Raw genomic sequence first — 12,280 nt, 5'->3', positions numbered from 1 at the left:
ATGAAGATTTATTCCCAGAGAATAATTAACTCATAACAAACAATTTCTCTCCTACTAGATGCATAGCAGTCAAGAGGTGATAAAGTCTAAAAGAACCTAGTTTTGGGGGGCGCCTGGGTAGCTCAGTCGTTAAGCGTCTGCCTTCGACTCAGGTCATGATCCCAGGGTTCTGGGATCGAGCCCTGCATGGGGCTCCCTGCTCAGTGGGAGGCCTGCTTCTCCCTCTCCCACTCCCCCTGCTTGTGTTCCCTCTCTCGCTGTCATCTCCTCTCTGTCAAATAAATAAATAAAATCTTTAATAAAAAAGATTAGGTGGCGCCTGGGTGGCTCAGTCATTAAGCGTCTGCCTTCAGCTCAGGTCATGATCCCAGAGTCCTGGGATCGAGCCCTACATCGGGCTCCCTGCTCTGCGGGAACCCTGCTTCTCCCTCTCCCACTCCCCCTGCTTGTGTTCCCTCTCTCGCTGTGTCTCTCTCTGTCAAATAAATAAACAAATCTTAAAAAAAAAAAAAAGGATTAAAAAAAAGAACCTAGTTTTTGTATACTTTGACATGATCTTTAATGAACAGGGTCTGTTTCTACTTTGCCTCCTGCCAAAAGTACTATTCTGAGCAGCGGTCCCTACAGTCCGGGTCCCTGAAGTGGGCATTAGATTGGGGGCAGCCTCAGCCAATAGGAGTGGCCGGCTGGAATGCTGCATCAAACTCAACTCAGAAGGAATATGATGAAGTTGTGGTGTCATTGGACCATGACATCGTCTGAGACTTTTTTGTGCTTCTGCTTCCTTTTCGGTCTTTCCTAGACTGACAGGGACATTAAGAAATGCTATTAGTTGCTTTCTACCCTCAAAACAGGTTACTATCTCCCTGGATCACTGGATGACTGTGCCCAGCACACACACTGGCACTGATGAATCCCATCTGGCATGGGGGTGTGGTGTGTGTCTTCTCAGAACCTCCTGTCTCAACCCAGAGGTCTTCACACCTGCCGCCTGTTTGGAACATGTTTGGTTTTATACATATAGCTCCCAAACCTGAGTCATCTGTTTATCTCAAGTTGTAAGAGAGAGGATAGTTTTAAGTGAGCACACATCCAGGATGTATTTAAGTCATTAATGAAGGAACCAACAGGATGGTAAAGCTGTCAAACCAATTACTTTTAATAGAGTGAATGAAATTTGAATAAAGTGTACTGGAAACAAAGTAATTTATTGTGCCTGCCAGAGTTCAGGAAGTCTCACAGGTGATGGGATCATGCTCAGATTGGGACTTAGAGAATGGGTAAGGGTGTTGCCAGGTGGACAAAGAACATGTGCGTTCCAAGAAACAGGCACAAGCTTGAAAGCTTTGTGCATTTCCTGAACCAAAAGAACTTCAGCTTGGTCAGAGGTGGGGACAGGAAAGTTGCAGAGTTAAGTTGGAGCCAAATCCTAGAGAGTTTGTCCTTCATGTACTAGATCCTATAGATTAAGGTTTCCTAAAGTGTATTCCACAGAACAGTTTCCCCAATATGTTAGGGACATTAGGACATAAAGATCCCATGTTCAGATAAGTTTGGGGGGAAACTGGGTTAAATAAAGTGCAATCAGCTTTACTGTAGTACTATTCAGAGCCTTTAAAACACAAACTCAAGGGGCACCTGGGTGGCTCAGTCAATTAAGCATCAGCCTTAGGCTCAGGTCATGATCCCAGGATCCTGGGATTGAGTCCCACATCAGGCTCCTTGCTCAGTGAGGAGCTTGCTTCTCCCTCTCCCTCTGCCTGCCACTCCCCCTGCTTGTGCTCTCTCTGTGTCAAATAAATACTAAAAAAAAAAAAACCCAACCAAACTATAGAGGCATCTTCACAGGGAATGGTGACTCAGATTTCAGGCATGAGCAGTAATTATACAGAAGGTTATGCCTTTAACCAGAACAGATTTGGCTAAAAATGGTTTGCAAGCTAGTCTTCACACCTCTAGCACTCTCAGACTTTACTCCCAAATCCCTCTCAAGCACCAGGCCCCTCCCCCATCCTCTGTCTCTCTCTTGGCTTAGGGGAGAACAAGACTTGAACCTTAACACTGCACTTTCAAAGCCTACCAGTCCCTTGAGAAGTTGGCTGTGACTAGGAGGAACCAAGGCCCTGGAGACTGCAAGGGCTTTCCTCTAACCTCAGCCTCTTTGCCCCTCCCAAGTGCCTTCTTCAAAGGCTGGATAGAAGCCATTAGCAGGAAATAGCAGCACCATTTAGAATTTGAAGGGAATAGCAGCCCTAGCCTGGGGAATAAAGATTTGAGTATAAAACATCCCCAGAGGGTGCAAATTGTATTCTCACTTTGGGGGAGATAGATTGCTCCCGAATGAGTAATGGCATCTCTGGTTTTCAGTTAATTTCCCTTTATGACTTCCACAGTCTCTCGCATTCAATACCATTGGCACTTAAAGAACCAAGTCTTTTCCGCTGGGTGGTTGAGTTTTGTGGGCTGAGTTCTGAGGGAGGTGGATTTGAACAGGTCAGGAATCTTATCAGAGTTGCTTCTTCACAGCAAAACTCCAGTTATTCGTTTCTCACTGATAGACCTGGAGTCTGCTGCTTGTTAATATCTCAGTGCATGGACGGGAAACTGAGGTGTGAGAGAAAGTTGAGCAATTTGGGGCTGCAGGCAGTGGAGGCGTAGGGAAAGGCCATTAGGCCATTTGAGTTAGGACAGAATTGCTCCTTCCGAGAGACTTCAGGGCTTGACAGCTGTGTCCCAGGACAAAGGGAGGGGCCAGACTTAAAAGACAGCCCCTATTCCTGTGGGACTAAATGAAACCAAGTCTGAACTCTGAGCCTGCCTTCTGCCCTCTGGTCAATTGTCTCAGTATCCCAGACCCACCCTCTCTGCATCAAGTCCTGAGCTATTCCAAACTCTCTTCCTTTCTTCTAGGCTTTAACTTCTTTTCCTCCCTTGCCTCTGACACCCGCCTAAACTCTTAGATCTTTAACTTTTATCCTCTAGATCAGTAGTTCTCAACTCAGCAATTTTGCCCCGCCCCGCAACGGACATTTGGCAATGTCTGGAGACTTCTGATTATCACAAGCGGAGGGATGCTATGCACATCTAGTGGGTAGGCGCCAGAATTGCTCAAAGAATTAGGTGCTCCGAAATGTCAGTGATGCTCTTGAAAAACCCTGCTCCAGAACAGTGATTCTCGAAGCATGCTGTCTGGGACAGCAGCAGCAGCACCTGAGAACATGCTAGAAATGCACATTCTAGAGCCCCACCTGAGACCCACTGAACTGGAAATTTAGGGGGAAGGAAGTCTTCAGCAATTTGTTTTCACAAGCCCTGCAAGTGTTTCTGATGCAAGCTGGCAAGCCACGGCTCCACGGGCTCAGAGAATTTTAATCTTTCCTAGGAGAGCGACAGAGCCTTCTGTTTACTCATTAACAGCTGCCCCTAAGTGTTTGTTTAGTGGTTCTTTCTGGCTTAGTGCTGTTACATGCATGATCTCATTTGATTGTCACAAACGGGGCAACAGGTTCAAGATTAACACCCAAGATTAGCCAGCTAGTAAGTAGCAAAGCCAGAATGTCAACTTGGCTCAAGGTCTTACCCATCACCACAACGTAACCTTAGTGGCTTTTAACCTTGAATGCACATTAGAATCAGCTGGGGAGTCTTTAAAACTCCAGATGCTTAGATCATACCCCAGGCCAGTTAAATCAGAATCTCCGGGGTGAGCATGAGTATTTTTTAAAGCTTCCTTAGGTGATTGCAGTTAAAATCAAGGTTAAGGACATTAGCATTAGCCATGGCTACAGCAATAGCCAGGAGGGCAGCATAAAGCCAAATTGACTTCCCCTGCCATCCCTTGGCTCTCCAGGAAACCTCTGCTCGGACATGTGGTCTGTGTGAGCTTACACCCACTTCTCCCAAGCCCATGGCTGAGCTAAAACTTTGGATGTTGGCCAGAGAGCAGAGGTTGATCCACTGTAATCAGTGATCATCTCTGCCTAACAACCTGGGGCTTTGTTTAGGAAAAAAAGACCTGTGACTTCCCTTCAGAACCCCAGATATAGCATCCAAAGGTACTAGAGCTATAAAGGGACTTCCAGGTGCTTAGGTCATCAGGTCCAACCTCAACTTACAGGACGGAAAACTGAGAGGAGGTACAGGTTTCCCAAGATAACGGGCATATTATTAAGTCAGGGGTTTTGCTCACTCAGGAAGGAGTTATTTAACACCCCTCTGTGACAGGCGCTGTACTAGGCTCTGAGAATACAGAAATGACAGAAATACAGTTTTGTTTTTTTTTTAAAGATTTTATTTATTTGACAGAGAGACACAGCCAGAGAGGGAACACAAGCAGGGGGGAGTGGGAGAGGGAGAAGCAGGCTTCCCGCGGAGCAAGGAGCCCGATGAGGGGCCCAGTCCCAGGACCTTAGGATCACGACCTGAGCCGAAGCCACCCAGGCACCCCAGAAATACAGTTTCTTTGGGAGTTCCCAGGGCAGAGTGGTGGGGAGAAAAACAAAAGCCAGGGCCTCTCAAATTTTTCCCCTTCAGTGTCCTTAACAGCAGAGAATGAACTGGGGCAGAAGGAGAGAGTTGAAATTAATAACTTTGAAATGGGGGCACCTGGGTGGCTCAGTCGTTAAGCGGCTGCCTTCAGCTCAGGTCATGATCCCAGGGTCCTGGGATCGAGCCCCCCTTCGGGCTCCCTGCTCAGCGGGAAGCCTGCTTCTCCCTCTCCCACTCCCCCTGCTTGTGTTCCCTCTCTCGCTGTGTCTCTCTCTGTCAAATAAATAAATAAAATCTTTAAAATAAATAAATAAAATAAAAATAAATAACTTTGAAATGTTACCTTAAATCTAAAATGTAAGACCCCCCATCAACTTATTATTTTGAAATTTTCAAACAAAAATTGGAAGATTAATATAGTGAAAATCTGTATGTCCCACCTATATTCAATAACTCAATAATCTCTATCTCTGTCACACACATGTATATACAACTTTCAATGACTATTGAGAGTAAGAGACATCATAATTCTTCACTCCCAAATATTCCCAAATACTTCAGCAAGCATGTCCTAAGAATTTTTTTCCATAACCACAGTAACATTACCAAACCTACGAAAATTAGCAGCAGTTCCATAATACCATCTAATGATCATATTAAAATTTCTTCCATATCAAAAATGTCTTTTATAGGGGCATCTGGGGGGCTCAGTCGTTAAGCGTCTGCCTTCAGCTCGGGTCATGATCCCAGGGTCCTGGGATCAAGCCCCACATCGGGCTCCCTGCTCCACGGGAAGCCTGCTTCTCCTCCCACTCCCCCTGCTTGTGTTCCTTCTCTCGCTGTGTCTCTCTCCGTCAAATAAATAAAATCTTCTTTTAAAAATGTCTTTTGTAGGGGCACCTGGGTGGCTCAGTCGTTAAGCGTCTGCCTTCGGCTCAGGTCATGATCCCAGGGTCCTGGGATCGAGCCCCACATCGGGCTCCCTGCTCTGCGGGAAGCCTGCTTCTCCCTCTCCCACTCCCCCTGCTTGTGTTCCTGCTCTCGCTATGTCTTCCTCTGTCAAATAAATAAATAAAATCTTTAAAAAAAAAAATGTCTTTTGTAGCTATTTTTTCAATCTGCAATCAATCAGGTTTCATGTGTCTGGCTATCCTGTCTCTCTAGTGTCTCTTAGAGCAGTCCCCCTACCTTTTTCCTAGTGAAATTGACTATTTATGTGCTGCTTCCTAATGTAGCTGTGCTTGTTTTACATTAATAAATGTTTTAAATGACTGAGCATCAAGTAAAATTGACACTCCAGGAAAAGGTACCACATTTATCTGCGCTTTGTGTCATCTCATGCCCTCGTTTTAGGAAGACATATAAATAAGCAACTCAAATAGAATCTAATCCATACTGTCAGAGGCATACCCACAAGCGAGGAGGCAGTGCCTGAGGAGTTAGAGTAAGTTTTACTGAGGATCAGAACGTGGGGAGGGAGCCGGGAGCCCGGAAGTACAGCCTAGATGGTGGAAACCACAAATTGGTTGTGTTCAAAAATGACACACGGCACAAGGCCGTAACAGCATGTTGCGGGGTGGGGGGGTGGAGGGGCATGCAGATGAGTAGGAACCTTGGAAAGAATTGGAGCCAGATTGCAAAGGGTCACGAAAGTCAGGGTGGCAGCTCTGGGCTGGTTTTGCGGAAAGGGGGCCAGCTGAGGTTTCTCCCCACTCTGCACAGGAGGACGACCATACCTGACGAGGCTTTGCTTCCTGTTCTGGGTACCCTCTCAGAAGATCATTGTGAGGAACAGTTGTGGGAGCCAGGGAAGACAGGTCACTGTCTTCATACATCAGATGGCCACGCTGGAAAAGAGAAAAGGCTCTTACTCTGGGAGGCTTCAGAGTACAGAGCCCAGACGAGGTGGACTAAAAGAAGGCAGATTCGCACACAACAAAGAAAGCAACTGAGTCAGAGCTGCCCACGGATGGCACCATAGAGAGTTCCTCCCCTCTGGAGGTGTGCAAGCAGAAGCTGGGTGACCATTTCAGAAATGTCTGTTGTATTGATTTAGAGGGCTCGAGCGGCTCATAGAATCTCTGGGGAGTCTATGACAAAGTACCTGTAAGCAGGTCCTGCTGCAGAGATTGGGGCTGAGCCCGGGCTGGTGTGGGGCCCTGGTTCAGGTGCAGGTGTCTGCCCACTAACACTGGGAGCCACGCGATTAGAGACCCCTTTTCCAGCTCCACTGTTCTATGATTGTAGATGCCCTTTGCCTCAGACTCTAAGATGGTAATTTTAGGGTTCAGTGCATCATTTGTTGTGAAAGGATGCCTGGGTGAGGGGTGGGGAGCCAGCAGGGGACTGGGAATCCTCTTAGGGCCTGGGGTCAGGAGGCCGGAGATAACCCTGCTGTCTTGCTATCCGGGGGGGCCCCTGGACAAGTGCAGCCTCCAGCACAGCATCTTGAAGGCCCAGCGAAGTACGAAGTACGGGGCTGATTGGAGGGGCCATCTCGCCATGCCTTGTCCCCAGCTCAGATGGCCCGAGGGCAGACTTTAACTAGAAGCCCATGTGGCCACCAGGGCTAGTGGAAAGGGAGATCTGTCTTGGCTGTCCACAGAGGCCGTGCTAGGGGTTCTGGACCCCCACTGCCCCAGACAAGGAGACGACACTTTCTACGAGCTGTTTGGGGTCTCCTGACCTATACCCTAGCGGTTCACGGACACCTTGTTCCATCCTCTTCCTTTTTCTCTCAACCATTCCTTCTTAGCAGAGATTTTTTTTTTTTTTTCCTTTTTAGAGTTGCTCTAAAAAAAAAAAGAGTTGCTCTAAAAACTGAGATTTTGAAGCCAGTTGGTTGGAGAGGAGTGGTGGCAGTAAGGAGGCAAGAGGAGGTCAAAAGTATGTGCAGAAGTTAAAAAAAAAAGAAGGGGTCATAGCTCCTGAAACACACCTCGCTGTTCGGCACTTGTGTGTCTGCACTTCTTTTTCTGCCTGGCAGCCTAAACCTGAGTCAGCACCATCTTTTCTGTGACGTTTTTTATCACTACCTAATCGCAAGCAGAGTTAACCACTCTCTCCACCATTCTGTCTCTGTACCTTATAGGTGCTCTGCCGCTCTACGCACCGCTAGTAACTACCTGCTTGTCTGTCCTGCCTCCCTCACAGGCCCAAGAGTCACAAACTCAGGTGCCGTCAGGGGCCAGAGAGGGAAGGCAGGTGGACAAAACCACCGGGTTTAAGAAAATAGGCAGAGGGGGTGCCTGGCTGGCTCAGTCGGTGGAGCACCTGACTCTTGATCTCAGGGTTGTGAGTTCGAGCCCCATGTTGGGGGTAGAGATTACTTAAGAAAAAAAGAAGAAGAAGAAGAAAGAGAAAAAGCAGCAGACGATGCCACACTGTTGGCCAGTGTGCTAACTTAACCCCCACACCTTTATCCCGAGGATTCTTGGGGGCACCTATCCTCTTCATTTTCAATTCCAGAGCTCCTAGGGCAGTGCCTGGCACAGTCATGGACCTGACCCAGAGGTCTTGAGATCCAGCTCTCTTAATGTGCTGTGTGGCTTAACAGAATTCACACAACCCCTCTGCCCTTCAGGTTCTCCCCTTCTTTGTCTCTCCCCTCTTCCAAAAAGGCCCCTTGAAGCTCATCCAGGCCAGCAGTCTTCCCACGTTGTCCCTGAGAGACCTTGGATTGAGGTGCTGATTTGGAGGCCTTCGCAGGATGTCAGGATAGACCGACAGAGCAGGCTGCTGATTCTCTTTCCCCAAACACACCAGAGCAGTTCCACTTTGTTGTTTTAGAAATGTATGATTTCTTTGGAAGAACAGGTTCTGTAAAAAAGAAAAACTTGAAAAACGCAAGGAACAAAACAGGAATATTACAGGTCAAGTAGTTCTGCCTGGGGACAAATCTTGATTCTGCCATGTCCCTGTTGTGTGTGTGACCCTGGACAAGTGCTCCAACCTCTCTGAGCCTCAGTTTCCCCATCTGGAAAAAGGGGATGATGATGATGATAGCACCTACCTTAAAGGTGTGTTGGGAGGTTTGATGAGTTACTACAGAGAAAATCACTCAGAACAGGACCCAGAATGCTTAAGAGACGTAAGCTATTGTGATATCATATAAAATATATTTGGTCTTTGTCTCCATTTCTGAGATCTCCTAAAACTCCTGGAATTTCCTCAGTGATAGGATTGCCTTTTGTTATTTCTGAGTCCCCTTGGATCACATCTGCATTTTTTCTAATGAGGGGACTTAGGAGGGGACCTTAGGATAGGACTCCCAACAGACTCAGGATGGGGCTGGTCACCAGACAGACCAAGTGATAAGAGGGGAAACTTTCAGCTGCTCGCACTCATCTCTGGGAAGACCTGGTTGAGGAGGCCCTGCGGACTGAACTCTATAAAATCTCTTGAGCAATGAGATCCAGAGAAGCTTCCAGGCTGGTGAACCCACTAGAAGTGTGGTATACCCCTACCCCACAGAGAGAGAAGTGTCCGGGACCCTTTCAGGCATCGCCTGACCTACCTCTTCATCTGGCTGTTCATTTGTATCCTTTATAAGAAACCGGTAAAGGTAAGTCGAGTACCTTCCTGAGTTCTGTGAGCTGTTCACGAGTGAATTATGAAAACTAAGGAGGAGGTCATGCGGACGCCCGACTTAGAGCTGGTTGGTGAGAAGTAGGGGTGACCAGAGACTGCAACTGGCAATCTGCGGAGTGCGGGTGGTCTTGCGGGACTGACCCTTAGCTGCGGGGCTGCACTCCTTCTGGGTAGTCAGTGTCCGAACTGAAGTGAATCATTGGACAACCAGCCAGTGTTGGAGAATTGGTTGGTGTCAGAAAATACCCCAGAAACTATCGTTAGTGAGCATGTTCCTTCCTCTACCGTGGAAGAAGGAGAAATTAATAGGCTCAACATTTCAGCTATCTCATGAGTGAACTTTCTCTGGAACTCTCAGTGTTGGAGAAAGTGTATGGTGGAAGATTCAGACCCTGTGACTTCTTGGTTTAGGGCAAAGGAGGAACTCCTTACCACCTGGTAAATCTCAGGCCCACAGCAGCCCCTCCTGTGCCTCTCTCCGGGGCTGACCATGATTCTGCCTCCTCACTCAGGAAGCGTGGCTATGCTCTGAATCATCTCTGTCATTTATTTCTAAATCCTGCTTCGTTTGCCCCACAGTCTTTCCCTACTTGAGGGGTTAGTCATCCTTCATGCTGGCTATTACCAGCCCCTCTGGACGTCATACCCGACTCCGAACCCCCTCCCCCCATGTCTTTCAAAGCTGTTCCTACAATTAGACTGCCTTCCCCCTAAGAACCCTGGACTTCCAGGGGGTGAAGAGGGCATGAGGTGTGCTGAAGCCCGGGGCCAGGAAGATCATTCATTCACTCCATATTTGCTGACTCCTGACACCATCCAAGCCCGGTGGGATATAGAGATAATACATGGCCCAGTTGCTATCCGCAGAGAGCTCACAGTCTATTGGGGGAAACCAGCGAAATTGGATAATTACAGTAAATCCCAGTAAAAGCTTTGAGGGAGATAGCACAGACCACTGCCAGCCCTGCCAGACCAAATGTGGGCCACCACCCTGGGTCACAGGGGGTCAAGGAAGGCCTCCGAAAGGAAGTGACAGTTGAGCTGAGATTTGAAATTTCCAGTTCTTTGGGCTAAGAATTTAGATGGGAGACACTTTCTAGACAGAACAAAACATGCAAAGCTTGGAAGATGTCATGGTGTGTGTGTGGCTTCATCGGGGCAAGGCTTGGACTCAGTGGAATGACCGGGGGCCAAAAGCTAATTCTGCTGAGGTCAGACAGGCCCTCCTTTGTCCCGGGCGACAGACTTAAGAGTGCTTCAGCCAGGCCTTGGAACAGGGTGTCCCAGGCATGATGTGATCCAGCCGGGAGCTGGCAAGGGCTGGTTACAGCCCCAGTGGACCCCACTGCTATTATAGGGATTAAATGAGATAATATATGTCAAGCACCCGGCTAGAGTAAGCATTCAATACATGGTAGCTATTATTGTTAATATTATTGAATTGCATTGTTAAGGTCATGGAGGAAGCTGGCAGAGGCTCTATCTGGAAGAGGCCCCAAAGAGGATCTGCTAGAGAACCATTACATCTGGGCCGAGGCTTCGTGGGGCTAGTTCTCATTCTTTTGTGGGAAAGAGACTCTTTGAAGAATCTGATGAAAGCCGTGGAGCCTCTCCCCAGAAAAAGGCACATCTGCTCACATGAAGCTTTGCATATTATTTCAGGGACTTCACAGACTCCTGGAAGCCCCTGTCTAGTCACAGCACCTGGTTGGACACAGCTGTTACTTACCAAACATGGCTGAGGAAAGTTCCCACTGTTACCTCCGCCTGTTATTCCAAGTGAAAACCTCAGCACATGTAGTTTCAACTCCAGGAATATCCTGTGTATTTTAAAATATCCAGCAGCATGCCCAGGAATGGCTGGGAGAGGACCAGTGAAGAGATCATTTTAGTAGTCTGGGGAGAAGATGGGCTGGCTTCTGGCTTCCGGGGTACACAGTCTCCCCAGGCATGCAGGGCCCTCCCTGGGCTTGGTTTCATGCTCCACTGGGTTGTCATCCTCAGCTTTTTAACAAGGAGCCTTGCATTTTCCTTTTGCAGCGGACCCCACCAATTACGCAGCTGGTCCCAGGAGAAGACCATAATAATGCATTTGAGTGCTCACTATGTGAGCAGCATACAAGTGGCAGGGCTGGGACTGGAACCCAGGCTGTCTGGATGCAGAACCACGGGTCTGGATCTGCATCACACTGCTCTCTGGGTCAGAAGGGCTAGTTAGAGTGGAGAGGGCGGGGAGAGTTGGCAATGTTCTGTTTCTTCTGCCAAAACACTATTCCTCCCTCTGCCTCTCCTTCCCTCCTATTGTCTTCTCAGTATTAACGCCATTTCATCAAGGGGGCCCTTCCTGGTCTCCACACCTGGAACGTGCCCCCTTATGCTCTCTTTTACCCTTTATTGTCCTTGAGAGCACTCATCAGAGTCTGTCATTATGTATTTATGTTTTCTTGTTGTAATGACAGTCCCTCGCTGGACTGTTCTCTCAGTGGCTATAGAGACTGGTTCATCCCCTTACCCCTAGCGGGGAGCCTGGCACACAGTAGGAATTTCATAGATATTAGTGAGAAGGTACCATTCACAGAATGGTCAGATGGGACAGAGAAGCCCGGAGGATGACACAGGGATTCCCACATGAGTGATGTGAACTACGGAGGTGACTATAGGAAGTTAGGAGGGAGGTAGGGAGGATGAAATGGATTTGGCACGTGTTTGGAAGTTTGAGTGCTTTTCAGGGTGTTTTTAAGAAGGCAGTCTTCTTCTTCTTTTTATTTATTTTTTTGACAGAGAGAGACACAGTGAGAGAGGGAACACAAGCAGGGGGAGTGGGAGAAGGAGAGAGAGAAGCAGGCTTCCTGCTGAGCAGAGAGCCTGACCCGGGGCTCGATCCCAGGACACTGGGATCATGACCTGAGCAGAAGGCAGACGCTTAACGACTGAGCCACCCAGTCGCCCCTTCTGTTCCTTCTTTTAAATATTTTATTTATTTATTTGAGAGAGAAAGAGAGAGCACAAGAAGGAGGAGCAGCAGGCTCCCAGCCGAGCAAGGAGCTGGATGCGGGGCTCGAACCCAGAACTCTGCGATCATGATCTGAGCGGAAGGCAGACGTTTAACCGACTGAGCCACCCAGGCATCTGGAAGAAGGCAGTCTTCTGCTTTCTGACTCCCTCTACCCACTGCAGTGGGGGTTAGGGGCTGGCCACGGCC

Source organism: Leptonychotes weddellii, chromosome 4 (genome assembly GCF_054177405.1).
Source record: "Leptonychotes weddellii isolate Sample4059 chromosome 4, ASM5417740v2, whole genome shotgun sequence".
Classification (NCBI taxonomy): domain Eukaryota; kingdom Metazoa; phylum Chordata; class Mammalia; order Carnivora; family Phocidae; genus Leptonychotes; species Leptonychotes weddellii.
This window is presented reverse-complemented; position numbering follows the sequence as displayed.